This window comes from Oncorhynchus mykiss, unplaced genomic scaffold (assembly GCF_013265735.2).
Source record: "Oncorhynchus mykiss isolate Arlee unplaced genomic scaffold, USDA_OmykA_1.1 un_scaffold_896, whole genome shotgun sequence".
NCBI lineage: Eukaryota > Metazoa > Chordata > Actinopteri > Salmoniformes > Salmonidae > Oncorhynchus > Oncorhynchus mykiss.
Window position 1 is genome coordinate 7,115 of NW_023494343.1, and position 17,692 is coordinate 24,806.

Below are 17,692 nucleotides of genomic sequence, written 5' to 3' on the forward strand. Positions count from 1 at the left end.
GGTGCCTTTTAGGACATAATGGTATTTGAGTGTTTGACATTATATATTTGACCCAGGACTGTAACACACCGGTTCACAAACACCCAGTCCTGCCCCCCCCCCCTCCCAATTAGAAATCATTATTATTTATTTATTTTTAAATCACTTAATTCAAAAAATAACTTAGCACCCTAAAATGAGAATCTTTTCCCCTCTTTTCCTGTTCCTCTCTATCTGACTCTCTCTCTGGGTAACGGTTCCCCTGGAAGTCCTGTGGTTCCAGACCAGGTGTCAGTGTGTTCTAACGTGTACCACAGACACCTGTCTGTCTGTCTGTCCTCCCGCCTGTGGCTCCAGACCAGGTGTCAGTGTGTTCTAACGTGTACCACAGACACCTGTCTGTCTGTCTGTCTGTCCTCCCGCCTGTGGCTCCAGACCAGGTGTTAGTGTGTTCTAACGTGTATCACAGACACCTGTCTGTCTGTCTGTCTGTCCTCCCGCCTGTGGCTCCAGACCAGGTGTTAGTGTGTTCTAACGTGTACCACAGACACCTGTCTGTCTGTCTGTCCTCCCGCCTGTGGTTCCAGACCAGGTGTCAGTGTGTTCTAACGTGTACCACAGACACCTGTCTGTCCTCCCGCCTGTGGCTCCAGACCAGGTGTCAGTGTGTTCTAACGTGTACCACAGACACCTGTCTGTCTGTCCTCCTGTCCTTCCCTCACAGGCGACGCCCCTGGCCACCTCGAGTTCCGTCGCGGCACCAATTTATCTACCAAAAAAACACAAAACAGACCGGGGTCAGGGGTCAGGTTGAATGGTTTTTGGTCATAGTCTTGTTATAATAGAGACAACAGGGTTAAGGTTCCTTCCATATCATATCAGGCTGAGTCCCAAATGGCACCCTATTCCTTATATAGTGCACTACTTTTAACCAGAGCCCTATTTGCTATATGGTGAACTACCAGGGTCAAAAGTAGTGCACTATATAGGGAATAGGGTGCCATTGGCCATAGGGCTCTAGTCAAAAGTAGTGCACTATATAGGGAATAGGGTGCCATTGGCCATAGGGCTCTAGTCAAAAGTAGTGCACTATATAGGGAATAGGGTGACATTGGCCATAGGGCTTTAGTCAAAAGTAGTGCACTATATAGGGAATAGGGTGACATTTGGGACGCGAACCTCAGTCAATTCAATGTAATTCCTGAACGGACTGAATGGAAATGAAATTGACCCCGACTGTGAGAGACTAAAGACGTCCACCTTTACCAATATCAACATCAAGGGGTGGTGGGGGGGGGGGGGGGGCTTAGAAAACACTCCACTAACTAAGATAAATCCTGTGATTAATGCTCTTAGACAAGGTTTTCTAGGACCAGACACATGGGACAGACTAGACAGAGGTGTACAAACAGACCTCCTTATTCCTTATAAAACACACAGTCATGCCAAGACGTTTCAAAACAACATCGTTATTGTAGTATGGTCACGTGGTCATGTATCACGGCTCCCCTTCTCAGAGAATGTGACAGAACTACAGGTTGACATTCATTTCAATAGGACATAGAAACTAGTAGGGCATCACATAGGCAGCCTTTTCCCAACCTCTCCTCGGCAACCACCAGCCTGTCCATGTATTATCACAACCTCTCCTCGACAACCCCCAGCCTGTCCATGTATTATCACAACCTCTCCTCGACAACCCCAGCCTGTCCATGTATTATCACAACCTCTCCTTGGCAACCCCCAGCCTGTCTATGTATTATCACAACCTCTCCTCGACAACCCCCAGCCTGTCCATGTATTATCACAACCTCTCCTCGACAACCCCCAGCCTGTCTATGTATTATCACAACCTCTCCTCGACAACCCCCAGCCTGTCCATGTATTATCACAACCTCTCCTTGACAACCACCAGCCTGTCCATGTATTATCACAACCTCTCCTCGACAACCACCAGCCTGTCCATGTATTATCACAACTCTCCTTGACAACCACCAGCCTGTCCATGTATTATCACAACCTCTCCTTGACAACCCCAGCCTGTCTATGTATTATCACAACCTCTCCTTGACAACCCCCAGCCTGTCTATGTATTATCACAACCTCTCCTCGGCAACCCCAGCCTGTCCATGTATTATCACAACCTCTCCTCGGCAACCCCCAGCCTGTCCATGTATTATCACAACCTCTCCTTGACAACCCCCAGCCTGTCCATGTATTATCACAACCTCTCCTTGACAACCCCAGCCTGTCTATGTATTATCACAACCTCTCCTCGACAACCCCCAGCCTGTCCATGTATTATCACAACCTCTCCTTGACAACCACCAGCCTGTCCATGTATTATCACAACCTCTCCTCGGCAACCCCCAGCCTGTCCATGTATTATCACAACCTCTCCTTGACAACCCCCAGCCTGTCTATGTATTATCACAACCTCTCCTCGACAAACCCCAGCCTGTCCATGTATTTGAACTGTTCCAGAACTAGCACACCTGATGCTACAACCGGTCAACGAGCACTTGACTACTATAAATCAGGCGCTAGTTCAGGGCTACAACAACATTGTGAAACGTCCCGAGGAGAGACATTGAGAATCATGGGCTCTCTCTACACCCAATAAAGCAACATAGAATCTTCTCTTCATGCACTGATCTAGGACCGGTATTGCGCTTAACCTTCATATAGTAAAGGTCAGGACTGGCCAGGAGTATGCTGATCCTAGATCAGTGCTTAGGAGCGACTTCTACTTGCTTACAGGTTGCACTGAACAATAGGAACTCACACGGGGACAACAGCACCCCCTAGTGGACTAATATAACAATTACACCAACAGAACTGGCCACATGCAACTAGGATTCAATCTGATCGCGGGTTATCGGCATTGGGACTTTAAAGGTAATATCCGATTGAGTTTTCCTGTAAATGGAATCCACGCGAACGCGGGAACATTTCCTGCCTATCACCCAGGATCTAATTTAATCCGGCCGAAACATCTGAACGGTTCTTTTCAAACCCCCATTTGATTCATTATACACGTCATCATAAGAAGGTAACACTTATAAAATCACATTAAAGAGAGGAATTATGTATTGAAGTAATTCCGGTATTCACAGAGTGAAACCCATTGCAACCGTCAGCAAACATCACTTCTAATAAAACCTACTGTATATATATACTGACTGAACAAAACATTAGGAACACCTGCTCTTTCCACGACACAGACTGACCAGGGGAATCCAGGTGAAAGCTACGATCCCTTATTGATGTCACTTGTTGAATCCACTTCAAATCAGTGTAGATGAAGGGGAGGAGACCTGGTTAAACTCAATGTTAGGAAGATGTTCCTAATGTTTTGTTCTCTCGGTGTATACTGTAGGATTTAAACCAATGTTTTGTAGGAGTTAGTGTGGAGGCCTTGCTAACTGGGCCAATGTTATAAGGGGTAGGGAAGGGAACTAGTTTGTAGGGGTTAGGGAAGGGGACTAGTCTGTAGGAGGGGAAGGGGACTAGTTTGTAGGAGAGTAGGGGTTAGGGAAGGGGACTAGTCTGTAGGAGAGTAGGGGGTAGGGAAGGGGACTAGTTTGTGGGAGGGTAGGGGTTAAGGAAGGGGACTAGTTTGTGGGAGGGTAGGGGTTAAGGAAGGGGACTAGTTTGTGGGAGGGTAAGGGTTAAGGAAGGGGACTAGTTTGTGGGAGGGTAGGGGTTAAGGAAGGGAACTAGTTTGTGGGAGGGTAGGGGTTAAGGAAGGGGACTAGTTTGTGGGAGGGTAGGGGTTAAGGAAGGGGACTAGTTTGTGGGAGGGTAGGGGTTAAGGAAGGGGACTAGTTTGTGGAGGGGAAGGAGACTAGTTTGTAGTAGGGTAGGGGTTAAGGAAGGGGACTAGTTTGTGGGAGGGTAGGGGTTAAGGAAGGGGACTAGTTTGTGGGAGGGTAGGGGTTAAGGAAGGGGACTAGTTTGTGGGAGGGTAGGGGTTAAGGAAGGGGACTAGTTTGTGGGAGGGTAGGGGTTAAGGAAGGGGACTAGTTTGTGGGAGGGTAGGGGTTAAGGAAGGGGACTAGTTTGTAGTAGGGTAGGGGTTAAGGAAGGGGACTAGTTTGTGGGAGGGTAGGGGTTATGGAAGGGGACTAGTTTGTGGGAGGGTAGGGGTTAAGGAAGGGGACTAGTTTGTGGGAGGGTAGGGGGTAGGGAAGGGGACTAGTTTGTAGTAGGGTAGGGGTTAAGGAAGGGGACTAGTTGTAGGAGGGTAGGGGTTAAGGAAGGGGACTAGTTTGTGGGAGGGTAGGGGTTAAGGAAGGGGACTAGTTTGTGGGAGGGTAGGGGTTATGGAAGGGGACTAGTTTGTGGGAGGGTAGGGTTAAGGAAGGGGACTAGTTTGTGGGAGGGTAGGGGGTAGGGAAGGGGACTAGTTTGTAGGAGGGTAGGGGTTATGGAAGGGGACTAGTTTGTAGTAGGGTAGGGGTTAAGGAAGGGGACTAGTTTGTGGGAGGGTAGGGGTTAAGGAAGGGGTCTAGTTTGTAGTAGGGTAGGGGTTAAGGAAGGGGACTAGTTTGTGGGAGGGTAGGGGTTAAGGAAGGGGACTAGTTTGTGGGAGGGTAGGGGTTAAGGAAGGGGACTAGTTTGTAGGAGGGTAGGGGTTAAGGAAGGGGACTAGTTTGTAGGAGGGTAGGGGTTAAGGAAGGGGACTAGTTTGTGGGAGGGTAGGGGTTAAGGAAGGGGACTAGTTTGTAGTAGGTTAGGGGTTAAGGAAGGGGACTAGGCTAGTACTATAGTTCCTATGTTTCTAAATGGAACCCGGCTAGCACCTGAGTGGAATATAAAGACAGTAGGGTCAACTTTACATGTGCTCCTCTGATCCTACTGATGGCCTTCCAGACTCAGTATCCCAGAAGCACCACTGCTGCTCACCACGATTGAGGAGCTGTCCTGTAGTTTCTGAAGGCAGTAGGGTAGAGTTGCACCCTTTCCCTTGGTCTAATGTTTTTCCAGGTTGAAATGTCTCGCTTTGGCCAAACTCTGCTTCTCTCAGTCTCTGGCTAGCTAGCCAGGCTACTGTTTCTGTATAGGACCAGGCTAGGAGAGTTAGCATGACTACTGTTTCTGTATAGGACCAGGCTAGGAGAGTTAGCATGACTACTGTTTCTGTATAGGACCAGGCTAGGAGAGTTAGCATGACTACTGTTTCTGTATAGGACCAGGCTAGGAGAGTTAGCATGACTACTGTTTCTGTATAGGACCAGGCTAGGAGAGTTAGCATGACTTAATGTTTCTGTATAGGACCAGGCTAGGAGAGTTAGCATGACTACTGTTTCTGTCTAGGACCAGGCTAGGAGAGTTAGCATGACTACTGTTTCTGTATAGGACCAAGCTAGGAGAGTTAGCATGACTTAATGTTTCTGTATAGGACCAGGCTAGGAGAGTTAGCATGACTACTGTTTCTGTATAGGACCAGGCTAGGAGAGTTAGCATGACTACTGTCTCTGTATAGGACCAGGCTAGGAGAGTTAGCGTGACTACTGTCTCTGTATAGGACCAGGCTAGGAGAGTTAGCATGACTACTGTTTCTGTCTAGGACCAGGCTAGGAGAGTTAGCATGACTACTGTTTCTGTATAGGACCAGGCTAGGAGAGTTAGCATGACTACTGTCTCTGTATAGGACCAGGCTAGGAGAGTTAGCATGACTACTGTTTCTGTCTAGGACCAGGCTAGGAGAGTTAGCATGACTACTGTTTCTGTATAGGACCAGGCTAGGAGAGTTAGCATGACTACTGTTTCTGTCTAGGACCAGGCTAGGAGAGTTAGCATGACTACTGTTTCTGTATAGGACCAGGCTAGGAGAGTTAGCATGACTACTGTCTCTGTATAGGACCAGGCTATGAGAGTTAGCATGACTACTGTTTCTGTCTAGGACCAGGCTAGGAGAGTTAGCATGACTACTGTTTCTGTATAGGACCAGGCTAGGAGAGTTAGCATGACTACTGTCTCTGTATAGGACCAGGCTAGGAGAGTTAGCGTGACTACTGTCTCTGTATAGGACCAGGCTAGGAGAGTTAGCATGACTACTGTTTCTGTCTAGGACCAGGCTAGGAGAGTTAGCATGACTACTGTTTCTGTATAGGACCAGTCTAGGAGAGTTAGCATGACTACTGTTTCTTTTTAGGACCAGGCTAGGAGAGTTGCTGGTTGCTCACTGGAGGAAACTCGTTCTCATCATCCAGACAGACGGGACCAGCGGCAAACTCATGTCTGGGATCACCTCGCCCTTCTTAGCCCCACCATCCTCAGAGTAACCTGGGGTGGAGAGGAGGAGAGGGGTTACAGGTAAAGTTATATATACACACACACACACACACACACACACACACACAACACACACCTGTGAGCGTGGTAGTGACTGGACCGGTGGCTGGTATGGCAACAGTGGCGGCGTATGATGGACATGCCTGGACGGGCACCGTGACCTCTGACCCTTCTGAATCCACCCCTTCCTCCTTGTCCTCATCCTCACCAAACAATCTGAGAGATAGAGAGAAATCATCGCGAGAGAGAGCAGCAAGATTTGTGACCTGTTGCCCCAAGAAAAGGGCAACCAGTGAAGAACACACACCATTGTAAATACAACCCATATTTCTGTTTATTTATTTTCCCCTTTGTACTTTAACTATTTGAGCATCATTACACCACTCTATATAGACACAATATGACATTTGAAATGTCTTTATTCTTTTGAAACTTGTGAGTGTAATGTTTACTGCACATTTTTTTGTTGTTAATTTCACTTTAGTTTATTATCTATTTCACTTGCTTTGGCAATGTAAACACATGTTTCCCATAACAATAAAGCATAAATACTAGGTCTGGTATTGAATAAGTTCCAGGTGACATCATAAATACTAGGTCTGGTATTGAATAAGTTCCAGATGACATCATAAATACTAGGTCTGGTATTGAATAAGTTCCAGGTGACATCATAAATACTAGGTCTGGTATTGAATAAGTTCCAGATGACATCATAAATACTAGGTCTGTTTATTGAATAAGTTGCAGATGACATAAATACTAGGTCTGGTATTGAATAAGTTCCAGATGACATCATAAATACTAGGTCTGGTATTGAATAAGTTCCAGATGACATCATAAATACTAGGTCTGTTTATTGAATAAGTTGCAGATGACATCATAAATACTAGGTCTGGTATTGAATAAGTTCCAGATGACATCATAAATACTAGGTCTGGTATTGAATAAGTTCCAGATGACATCATAAATACTAGGTCTGGTATTGAATAAGTTCCAGATGACATCATAAATACTCGGTCTGGTATTGAATAAGTTCCAGATGACATCATAAATACTAGGTCTGGTATTGACTAAGTTCCAGATGACATCATAAATACTAGGTCTGGTATTGAATAAGTTCCAGATGACATCATAAATACTAGGTCTGGTATTGAATAAGTTCCAGATGACATCATAAATACTAGGTCTGGTATTGAATAAGTTCCAGATGACATCATAAATACGGTTTTCAGGATGTCACTTTCAGCAGTTTGTTTGATTAGCAAAGCAGCTGTAAAGGCTTCTGACCTCGATTGACCTCTGACCTGAGATGACCTCTCACCTGTGTTTCTGAGCCAGGACGCACTCTCCTCCATCCTGGGGGTCGACGTTATAGATGAACAGCTGTCCGTCGGAGGAGGCCACCAGCAGACGAGGAAGCTTCTGGATCCTGACAGACAGACACAGGGACAGAGCCAGCCATGACACCCTCACACCCAGTGGAACAGGACAAACAACACTATCATTTATGGCCATCACTCTAGGATCAGGTCAGGATGATCTACGATATAGTCTTTTAAACTGTGTAATTCAGTCTACTACTGTCTACTACTGTGTATTAATTACTGTGTACTACTGTGTACTACAGTCTACTACTCTGTACTACAGTCTACTACTGTCTACTACTGTGTATTACTGTGTACTACAGTCTACTACAGTCTACTACTGTGTACTACAGTCTACTACTGCGTACTACAGTCTACTACTGCGTACTATAGTCTACTACTGCATACTACAGTCTACTACTGTGTACTACAGTCTACTACTGTGTATTACAGTCTACTACTGTGTACTACAGTCTCCTACTGTGTATTACTGTGTACTACAGTCTACTACTGTCTACTACTGTCTACTACTGTGTACTACTGTGTACTACAGTCTACTACAGTCTACTACAGTCTACTACTGTGTACTACAGTCTACTACTGTGTACTACAGTCTACTACTGTGTACTACTGTCTACTACAGTCTACTACTGTGTACTACAGTCTACTACTGTCTACTACAGTCTACTACTGTGTACTACAGTCTACTACTGTGTACTACAGTCTACTACTGTGTACTACAGTCTACTACTGTGTACTACAGTCTACTAGTCTACTACAGTCTACTACTGTCTACTACTGTCTACTACTGTGTACTACAGTCTACTAGTCTACTACAGTCTACTACTGTCTACTACTGTCTACTACAGTCTAATACTGTGTACTACAGTCTACTAGTCTACTACAGTCTACTACTGTCTACTACTGTCTACTACAGTCTACTACTGTCTACTACAGTCTACTACTGTGTACTACAGTCTACTACTGTGTATTACTGTGTACTACAGTCTACTACTGTGTATTACTGTCTACTACTCTGTACTACTGTGTACTACTGTGTACTACTGTCTACTACTGTGTACTACTGTCTACCACTGTGTACTACTGTCTACCATTGTCTACTACTGTGTACTACTGTCTACCACTGTCTACTACTGTGTACTACTGTGTACTACTGTTTACTACTGTGTACTACTGTTTACCACTGTCTACCACTGTGTACTACTGTCTACTACTGTGTACTACTGTCTACCACTGTCTACTACTGTGTACTACTGTGTACTACTGTTTACTACTGTTTACCACTGTCTAATACTGTGTACTACTGTCTACCACTGTCTACTACTGTGTACTACTGTCTACCACTGTGTACTACTGTGTACTACTGTGTACTATTGTCTACCACTGTCTACTACTGTATACTACTGTCTACTACTGTCTACTACTGTGTACTACTGTGTACTAATGTCTACTACTGTGTACTACTGTGTACTACTGTGTACTACTGTCTACCACTGTCTACCACTGTGTACTGCTGTCTACTACTGTCTACTACTGTGTACTACTGTGTACTACTTTCTACTACTGTGTATAACAAATAGACCAAAACCTACGGAGACAAAAAAAAAACACACCAACTCCCTATACAGTACACACCCACACCAATACACCCACAATCCCTAAACACACAAATACACAGACAGGGAAACTCACGTGGCGAGGGTACAGACGTTCCTCTGCCCGGCCACTAGGAGGCGTACAGTGGCGAAGGCTCTTTCCTGACTCATCACGCCAGACACCTCAAACGGCAATCAAAGTTTACAGTCATACGATAGGATACAGCCTAGTGTATACAGTACAATGTCATGCTACTTACGAGATCTACTCTCAGTTCAGCAAGTAAACAAATATTTGAAATAGTATTGAGTTAGAAGAAGCATAATATATATATAAACATGGAGGGAACAAGAGAGAAAAGGCCAATAAGACAAGACACCTGGGCTGGGAGGTAGCTGCTGGCTGCAGAGAACATCTTCCCTACGTAGGATCCCCAGGTAGGACACTCCTCCTCTCCACTACACAGGGAGAGACAGGGAGAGAGACAAGGAGATACACAGAGAGAAACAGGGAGATACACAGAGAGAGACAGGGAGAGACACAGAGAGAGACAGGGAGATACACAGAGAGAGACAGGGAGATACAGGGTTAGAGAGACATAGGGAGATACACAGAGAGAGACAGGGAGATACAGGGTTAGAGAGACAGGGAGAGACACAGAGAGAGACAGAGAGATACACAGAGAGAGACAGAGAGATACACAGAGAGAGACAGTTAGAGAGACACAGAGAGAGACAGTTAGAGAGATACAGGGAGATACACAGAGAGAGACAGGGAGATACAGGGTAGAGAGACAGGGAGAGACACAGAGAGAGACAGGGAGATACACAGAGAGAGACAGGGAGATACAGAGAGAGAGACAAGGAGATACACAGAGAGAGACAAGGAGATACACAGAGAGAGACAGGGAGATACACAGAGAGAGACAGGGAGAGACACAGAGAGAGACAGGGAGATACACAGAGAGAGACAGGGAGAGACACAGAGAGAGACAGGGAGATACACATAGAGAGACAGGGAGATACACAGAGAGAGACAGGGAGATACACAGAGAGAGACAGAGAAATAGGGGGGTAGAGAGAGAGAGATAGGGGGTAGAGAGATAGGGGGGGTAGAGAGAGAGAGATAGGGGGGTAGAGAGAGAGTGGGGGAGAGAGAGATAGGAGGGTAGAGAGAGAGATAGGAGGTAGAGAGGGGGGTAGAGAGAGAGATAGGGGGGTAGAGAGAGAGTGGGGGGGTAGAGAGAGAGAGAGAGGGGAGGGAGAGAGAGGGGGGGTAGAGAGAGGAGAGAGAGGGTAGAGGGGAGTGGGAGGGAGAGAGGAGGGGGGGAGGAGAGAGGGGGGAGAGGTAGAGAGAGATAGGGGGAGAGAGGAGGGGGGAGAGAGAGAGAGAGGGGGGTAGAGAGAGAGTGGAGGGGAGAGAGAGAGTGTAGAGAGAGAGGGGTAGAGGGGGAGAGAGTGTGTAGGGGGTAGAGAGAGAGAGAGTAGAGAGGATGGGGGAGAGAGGGAGAGTAGTGTGAGGGGTGAGAGAGAGGTGGAGGAGGAGAGAAGAGAGAGGAGGAGTGAGTGAGATGTATGAGAGAGACTAGGGTACAGACAGACACACAGTCACATGTAGTAGTGTTATAGGGTAGTAGTGTACTGTGTATAAGTTTGAGAGATGTTATCTAGCTATGAAGAGAGAGTACACAGAAGAGGTTTTGGCTGAGAGACAGTCAGGAAGAGATGACGAGGTGTGTATGTAGAGAGAGTCACAGGTAGTCAGTTGAGAGAGTTATACATAGAAGTAGATAGAGATAGTGTTATAAGTTTTAGTTAGTAAAGAAGTCGTATTATAGAGAGATGTAGTTATTAGATGTGATTAGATATGTCAGTAGATGTAGATAGTAGTGTGTATTAGAAGAGATGTGTCATAGTGAGTGTGTTTTAGATGTGAGTGTGTATATAGAGATGATAGTCTGTGTCAGTGTCATTATGAGATGCAGTTATAAATGATGAGTGTGTCATGTTGAGAGATGTTTCAGTAATAGAGTCATGTGTCATTAGAGAGACCTGTCAGTCTGTTAGTGTCTTAGATGTAGTAGATGTGTTATTAGAGAGTGTGTAGAGTTAGTAGTGTTTAGATGTGTCATTATAGAGTGTGTTTAGAGTGTTGAGAGTGTAGAGAGAGAGAGGTGTACAGTTTAGTGTTTAGATGTGTGTCAGAACTAGAGTGTGTGATACATAGAGAGAGATGTATTTCAGGTTGTGTCCTATGTGTGTGTGTGTGTTTGTTGGGTCCGTGCTGTTCATTAGATGTGTACGGTTCATGTTGCTGTCAGAGGACTCGTCAGGACATGACAGGGTGTGACGTTGCAGACACACAGGAAGTATTATAAGTCTCTTTCATCATAGTTGGTAAGTTAATTCAAATTCATTATTAGTATGAGAAGCATTTCATTAGCTGGTTCCTGTGCTTTCTGCTCTATCACACTGTCATAATGAGAGATGTGTCATTGTAAACCTGTCTTCAGTCTGTCATAATGGGGATGTGTCATTATAAACCTGTCTTCAGTCTGTCATAATGAGAGATGTGTCATTATAACCTGTCTTCAGTCTGTCATAAGAGATGTGTCATAAACTGTCTTCAGTCTGTCATGAGAGTGTGTCATTATAAACCTGTTCAGTCTGTTTAATGCATAATGATGTCATAAGAGAGTGTGTCATTTCTGTCTCAGTGTCATTGGGAGAGTGTCATTTAACCTGTCTTCAGTCTGTCATTGAGATGTGTGTCATTATGTTCAGTCTGTCATTAGATGTGTCATTTAAACCTGTTTCAGTCTGTTCTAATGATGTCATAATAGATGTGTCATTATAATCTTCAGTCTGTCATAATGAGAGTGTGTCATTTAACCTGTCTTCAGTCTGTCATAGAGTGTGTCTATCTGTCTTCAGTCTTCATAATGAGGTGTGTTTTAATGTTTTCTGTTAGTCCTGTTCATTAGGTGTGTTTAATGTGTTCTGTTAGTCCTGTTCATTAGGTGTGTGTTCTGTTAGTCCCGTTCATTAGGTGTGTTTAATGTGTTCTGTTAGTCCTGTTCATTAGGTGTGTTTAATGTGTTCTGTTAGTCCTTCATTAGTGTGTGTTCTGTTAGTCCCGTCATTAGGTGTGTTTAATGTGTTCTGTTAGTCCTGTTCATTAGGTGTGTTTAATGTGTTCTGTTAGTCCTGTTCATTAGGTGTGTTTAATGTGTTCTGTTAGTCCTGTTCATTAGGTGTGTTAATGTGTTCTGTTAGTCCTGTTCATAGGTGTGTTTAATGTGTTCTGTTAGTCCTGTTCATTAGGTGTGTGTTCTGTTAGTCCCTCATTAGGTGTGTTTAAGTTCTGTAGTCCTGTTCATTAGGTGTGTTTAATGTGTTCTGTTAGTCCTGTTCATTAGGTGTGTTTAATGTGTTCTGTTAGTCCTGTTCATTAGGGTGTTTAATGTGTTCTGTTAGTCCTGTTCATTAGGTGTGTTTAATGTGTTCTGTTAGTCCTGTTCTAGGTGTGTTAATGTGTTCTGTAGTCCTGTTCATTGTGTGTAATGTGTTCTGTTAGTCCTGTTCATTAGGTGTGTTTAATGTGTTCTGTTAGTTCTGTTCATTAGGTGTGTTAATGTGTTCTGTTAGTCCTGTTCATTAGGTGTTTAATGTGTTCTGTAGTCCTGTTCATTAGGTGTGTTTAATGTGTTCTGTTAGTCCTGTTCATTAGGTGTGTTTAATGTGTTCTGTTAGTCCTGTTCATTAGTGTGTTAAGTTCTGTTAGTCCTGTTCAGGTGTGTTGAATGTGTTCTGTTAGTCCTGTTCATTAGGTGTGTTTAATGTGTTCTGTTAGTCTGTTCATTAGGTGTTGTTGTCCTGTCATTAGGTGTTCTGTTAGTCCTGTTCATTAGGTGTGTTTAATGTTCTGTTAGTCCTGTTCATTAGGTGTGTTAATGTGTTCTGTTAGTCCTGTTCATTAGGTGTGTGTTCTGTTAGTCCTGTTCATTAGGTGTGTTTAATGTGTTCTGTTAGTCCTGTTCATTAGGTGTGTTTAATGTGTTCTGTTAGTCCTGTTCATTAGGTGTGTTAATGCACAGTTAGTCTGTTCATTAGGTGTGTTAATGTTTCTGTTAGTCCTGTTCATTAGGTGTGTTCTGTTAGTCCTGTTCATTAGGTGTGTTAATGCATCAGTTAGTCCTGTTCATTAGGTGTGTTTAATGTGTTCTGTTAGTCCTGTTCATTAGGTGTGTTTAATGTGTTCTGTTAGTCCTGTTCATTAGGTGTGTTTAATGTGTTCTGTTAGTCCCGTTCATTAGGTGTGTTTAATGTGTTCTGTTAGTCCTGTTCATTAGGTGTGTTTAATGTGTTCTGTTAGTCCTGTTCATTAGGTGTGTTTAATGTGTCTGTTAGTCCTGTTCATTAGGTGTGTGTTCTGTTAGTCCTGTTCATTAGGTGTGTTTAATGTGTTCTGTTAGTCCTGTTCATTAGGTGTGTTTAATGCATTCTGTTAGTCCTGTTCATTAGGTGTGTTTAATGTGTTCTGTTAGTCCTGTTCATTAGGTGTGTTTAATGTGTTCTGTTAGTCCTGTTCATTAGGTGTGTTTAATGTGTTCTGTTAGTCCTGTTCATTAGGGTGTTTAATGTGTTCTGTTAGTCCTGTTCATTAGGTGTGTTAATGTGTTCTGTTAGTCCTGTTCATTAGGTGTTTAATGCATTCTGTTAGTCCTGTTCATTAGGTGTGTTAATGTGTTCTGTTAGTCCCGTTCATTAGGTGTGTTTAATGTGTTCTGTTAGTCCTTCATTAGGTGTGTGTTCTGTTAGTCCTGTTCATTAGGTGTGTTTAATGTGTTCTGTTAGTCCTGTTCATTAGGTGTGTGTTCTGTTAGTCCTGTTCATTAGGTGTGTTTAATGTGTTCTGTTAGTCCTGTTCATTAGGTGTGTTTAATGTGTTCTGTTAGTCCTGTTCATTAGGTGGGTGTTCTGTTAGTCCTGTTCATTAGGTGTGTTAATGTGTTCTGTTAGTCCTGTTCATTAGGTGTGTTTAATGTGTTCTGTTAGTCCTGTTCATTAGGTGTGTTTAATGGTTCTGTTAGTCCTGTTCATTAGGTGTGTTTAATGTGTCTGTTAGTCCTGTTCATTAGTGTGTGTTTAATGTGTTCTGTTAGTCCTGTTCATTAGGTGTGTTTAATGTGTTCTGTTAGTTCTGTTAGTCCCGTTCATTAGGTGTGTTTAATGTGTTCAGTTAGTCCTGTTCATTAGGTGTGTTTAATGTGTTCTGTTAGTCCTGTTCATTAGGTGTGTTTAATGTGTTCTGTTAGTCCCGTTCATTAGGTGTGTTTAATGTGTTCTGTTAGTCCTGTTCATTAGGTGTGTTTAATGTGTTCTGTTAGTCCTGTTCATTAGGTGTGTTAATGTGTTCTGTTAGTCCTGTTCATTAGGTGTGTTCTGTTAGTCCTGTTCATTAGGTGTGTTCTGTTAGTCCTGTTCATTAGGTGTGTGTTCTGTTAGTCCTGTTCATTAGGTGTTTAATGCATTCTGTTAGTCCTGTTCATTAGGTGTGTTTAATGTGTTCTGTTAGTCCTGTTCATTAGGTGTGTTTAATGTGTTCTGTTAGTCCTGTTCATTAGGTGTGTTTCATGCGTTCTGTTAGTCCTGTTCATTAGGTGTGTTTAATGTGTTCTGTTAGTCCTGTTCATTAGGTGTGTTTAATGTGTTCTGTTAGTCCTGTTCATTAGGTGTGTGTTCTGTTAGTCCCGTTCATTAGGTGTGTTTAATGTGTTCTGTTAGTCCTGTTCATTAGGTGTGTTTAATGTGTTCTATTAGTCCTGTTCATTAGGTGTGTTTAATGTGTTCTGTTAGTCCTGTTCATTACAGTAGATGTAGACTATGTTGTGTAGTAAAATGTGTTTATACAGTTTATGTTCTATTGTGTGAACTCTGACCTCTTCATCCCTCTGCGGAACTCAAACATACGCTGTCCCTCTGGGATGGAGAACACACGGATTACAGTACCCTGGAGGGAGAGAGGGGGGGGGAGAGGGGGGGGGAAGAGAGTCAGTCCCTCACAGTCAGGACTGTCTAACTAGAGGAGGAAGAGAGTCAGTCCCTCACAGTCAGGACTGTCTAACTAGAGGGAGAAAGAGAGTCAGTCCCTCAGTCAGGACTGTCTAACTAGAGGGAGAAAGAGAGTCAGTCCCTCACAGTCAGGACTGTCTAACTAGAGGGAGAAAGAGAGTCAGTCCCTCACAGTCAGGACTGTCTAACTAGAGGGAGAAAGAGAGTCAGTCCCTCACAGTCAGGACTGTCTAACTAGAGGGAGAAAGAGAGTCCCTCACAGTCAGGACTGTCTAACTAGAGGGAGAAAGAGAGTCAGTCCCTCAGTCAGGACTGTCTAACTAGAGGGAGGAAGAGAGTCAGTCCCTCAGTCAGGACTGTCTAACTAGAGGGAGAAAGATAGTCAGTCCCTCACAGTCAGGACTGTCTAACTAGAGGGAGAAAGATAGTCAGTCCCTCACAGTCAGGACTGTCTAACTAGAGGGAGAAAGATAGTCAGTCCCTCACAGTCAGGACTGTCTAACTAGAGGGAGAAAGAGAGTCAGTCCCTCAGTCAGGACTGTCTAACTAGAGGGAGAAAGAGAGTCAGTCCCTCACAGTCAGGACTGTCTAACTAGAGGGAGAAAGAGAGTCAGTCCCTCACAGTCAGGACTGTCTAACTAGAGGGAGAAAGAGAGTCCCTCACAGTCAGGACTGTCTAACTAGAGGGAGAAAGAGAGTCCCTCACAGTCAGGACTGTCTAACTAGAGGGAGAAAGAGAGTCAGTCCCTCAGTCAGGACTGTCTAACTAGAGGGAGGAAGAGAGTCAGTCCCTCAGTCAGGACTGTCTAACTAGAGGGAGAAAGATAGTCAGTCCCTCACAGTCAGGACTGTCTAACTAGAGGGAGAAAGATAGTCAGTCCCTCACAGTCAGGACTGTCTAACTAGAGGGAGAAAGATAGTCAGTCCCTCACAGTCAGGACTGTCTAACTAGAGGGAGAAAGAGAGTCAGTCCCTCAGTCAGAACTGTCTAACTAGAGGGAGGAAGAGAGTCAGTCCCTCACAGTCAGGACTGTCTAACTAGAGGGAGGAAGAGAGTCCCTCACAGTCAGGACTGTCTAAATAGAGGGAGAAAGAGAGTCCCTCACAGTCAGGACTGTCTAACTAGAGGGAGGAAGAGAGTCAGTCCCTCACAGTCAGGACTGTCTAACTAGAGGGAGAAAGAGAGTCCCTCACAGTCAGGACTGTCTAACTAGAGGGAGGAAGAGAGTCCCTCACAGTCAGGACTGTCTAACTAGAGGGAGGAAGAGAGTCAGTCCCTCACAGTCAGGACTGTCTAACTAGAGGGAGAAAGAGAGTCACTCCCTCAGTCAGGACTGTCTAACTAGAGGGAGAAAGAGAGTCAGTCCCTCACAGTCAGGACTGTCTAACTAGAGGGAGGAAGAGAGTCAGTCCCTCAGTCAGGACTGTCTAACTAGAGGGAGGAAGAGAGTCAGTCCCTCAGTCAGGACTGTCTAACTAGAGGGAGAGAAAGAGAGTCAGTCCCTCACAGTCAGGACTGTCTAACTAGAGGGAGGAAGAGAGTCAGTCCCTCAGTCAGGACTGTCTAACTAGAGGGAGGAAGAGAGTCAGTCCCTCAGTCAGGACTGTCTAACTAGAGGGAGAAAGATAGTCAGTCCCTCACAGTCAGGACTGTCTAACTAGAGGGAGAAAGAGAGTCAGTCCCTCAGTCAGAACTGTCTAACTAGAGGGAGGAAGAGAGTCAGTCCCTCACAGTCAGGACTGTCTAACTAGAGGGAGGAAGAGAGTCCCTCACAGTCAGCACTGTCTAAATAGAGGGAGAAAGAGAGTCCCTCACAGTCAGGACTGTCTAACTAGAGGGAGGAAGAGAGTCAGTCCCTCACAGTCAGGACTGTCTAACTAGAGGGAGAAAGAGAGTCCCTCACAGTCAGGACTGTCTAACTAGAGGGAGGAAGAGAGTCCCTCACAGTCAGGACTGTCTAACTAGAGGGAGGAAGAGAGTCAGTCCCTCACAGTCAGGACTGTCTAACTAGAGGGAGAAAGAGAGTCAGTCCCTCAGTCAGGACTGTCTAACTAGAGGGAGAAAGAGAGTCAGTCCCTCACAGTCAGGACTGTCTAACTAGAGGGAGGAAGAGAGTCAGTCCCTCAGTCAGGACTGTCTAACTAGAGGGAGGAAGAGAGTCAGTCCCTCACAGTCAGGACTGTCTAACTAGAGGGAGGAAGAGAGTCAGTCCCTCAGTCAGGACTGTCTAACTAGAGGGAGGAAGAGAGTCAGTCCCTCAGTCAGGACTGTCTAACTAGAGGGAGGAAGGGAGTCAGTCCCTTACAGTCAGGACTGTCTAACTAGAGGGAGGAAGAGAGTCAGTCCCTTACTGTCAG

The 17,692-nt window shown here is 44.7% G+C and overlaps 1 pseudogene; it reads right to left on the minus strand.

Annotated features, from left to right (window-relative positions):
• Positions 1-471: 471 nt before the first annotated feature.
• LOC118964156 overlaps positions 472-17,692 on the minus strand; it is a 30,640-nt pseudogene continuing 13,419 nt past the window's right edge.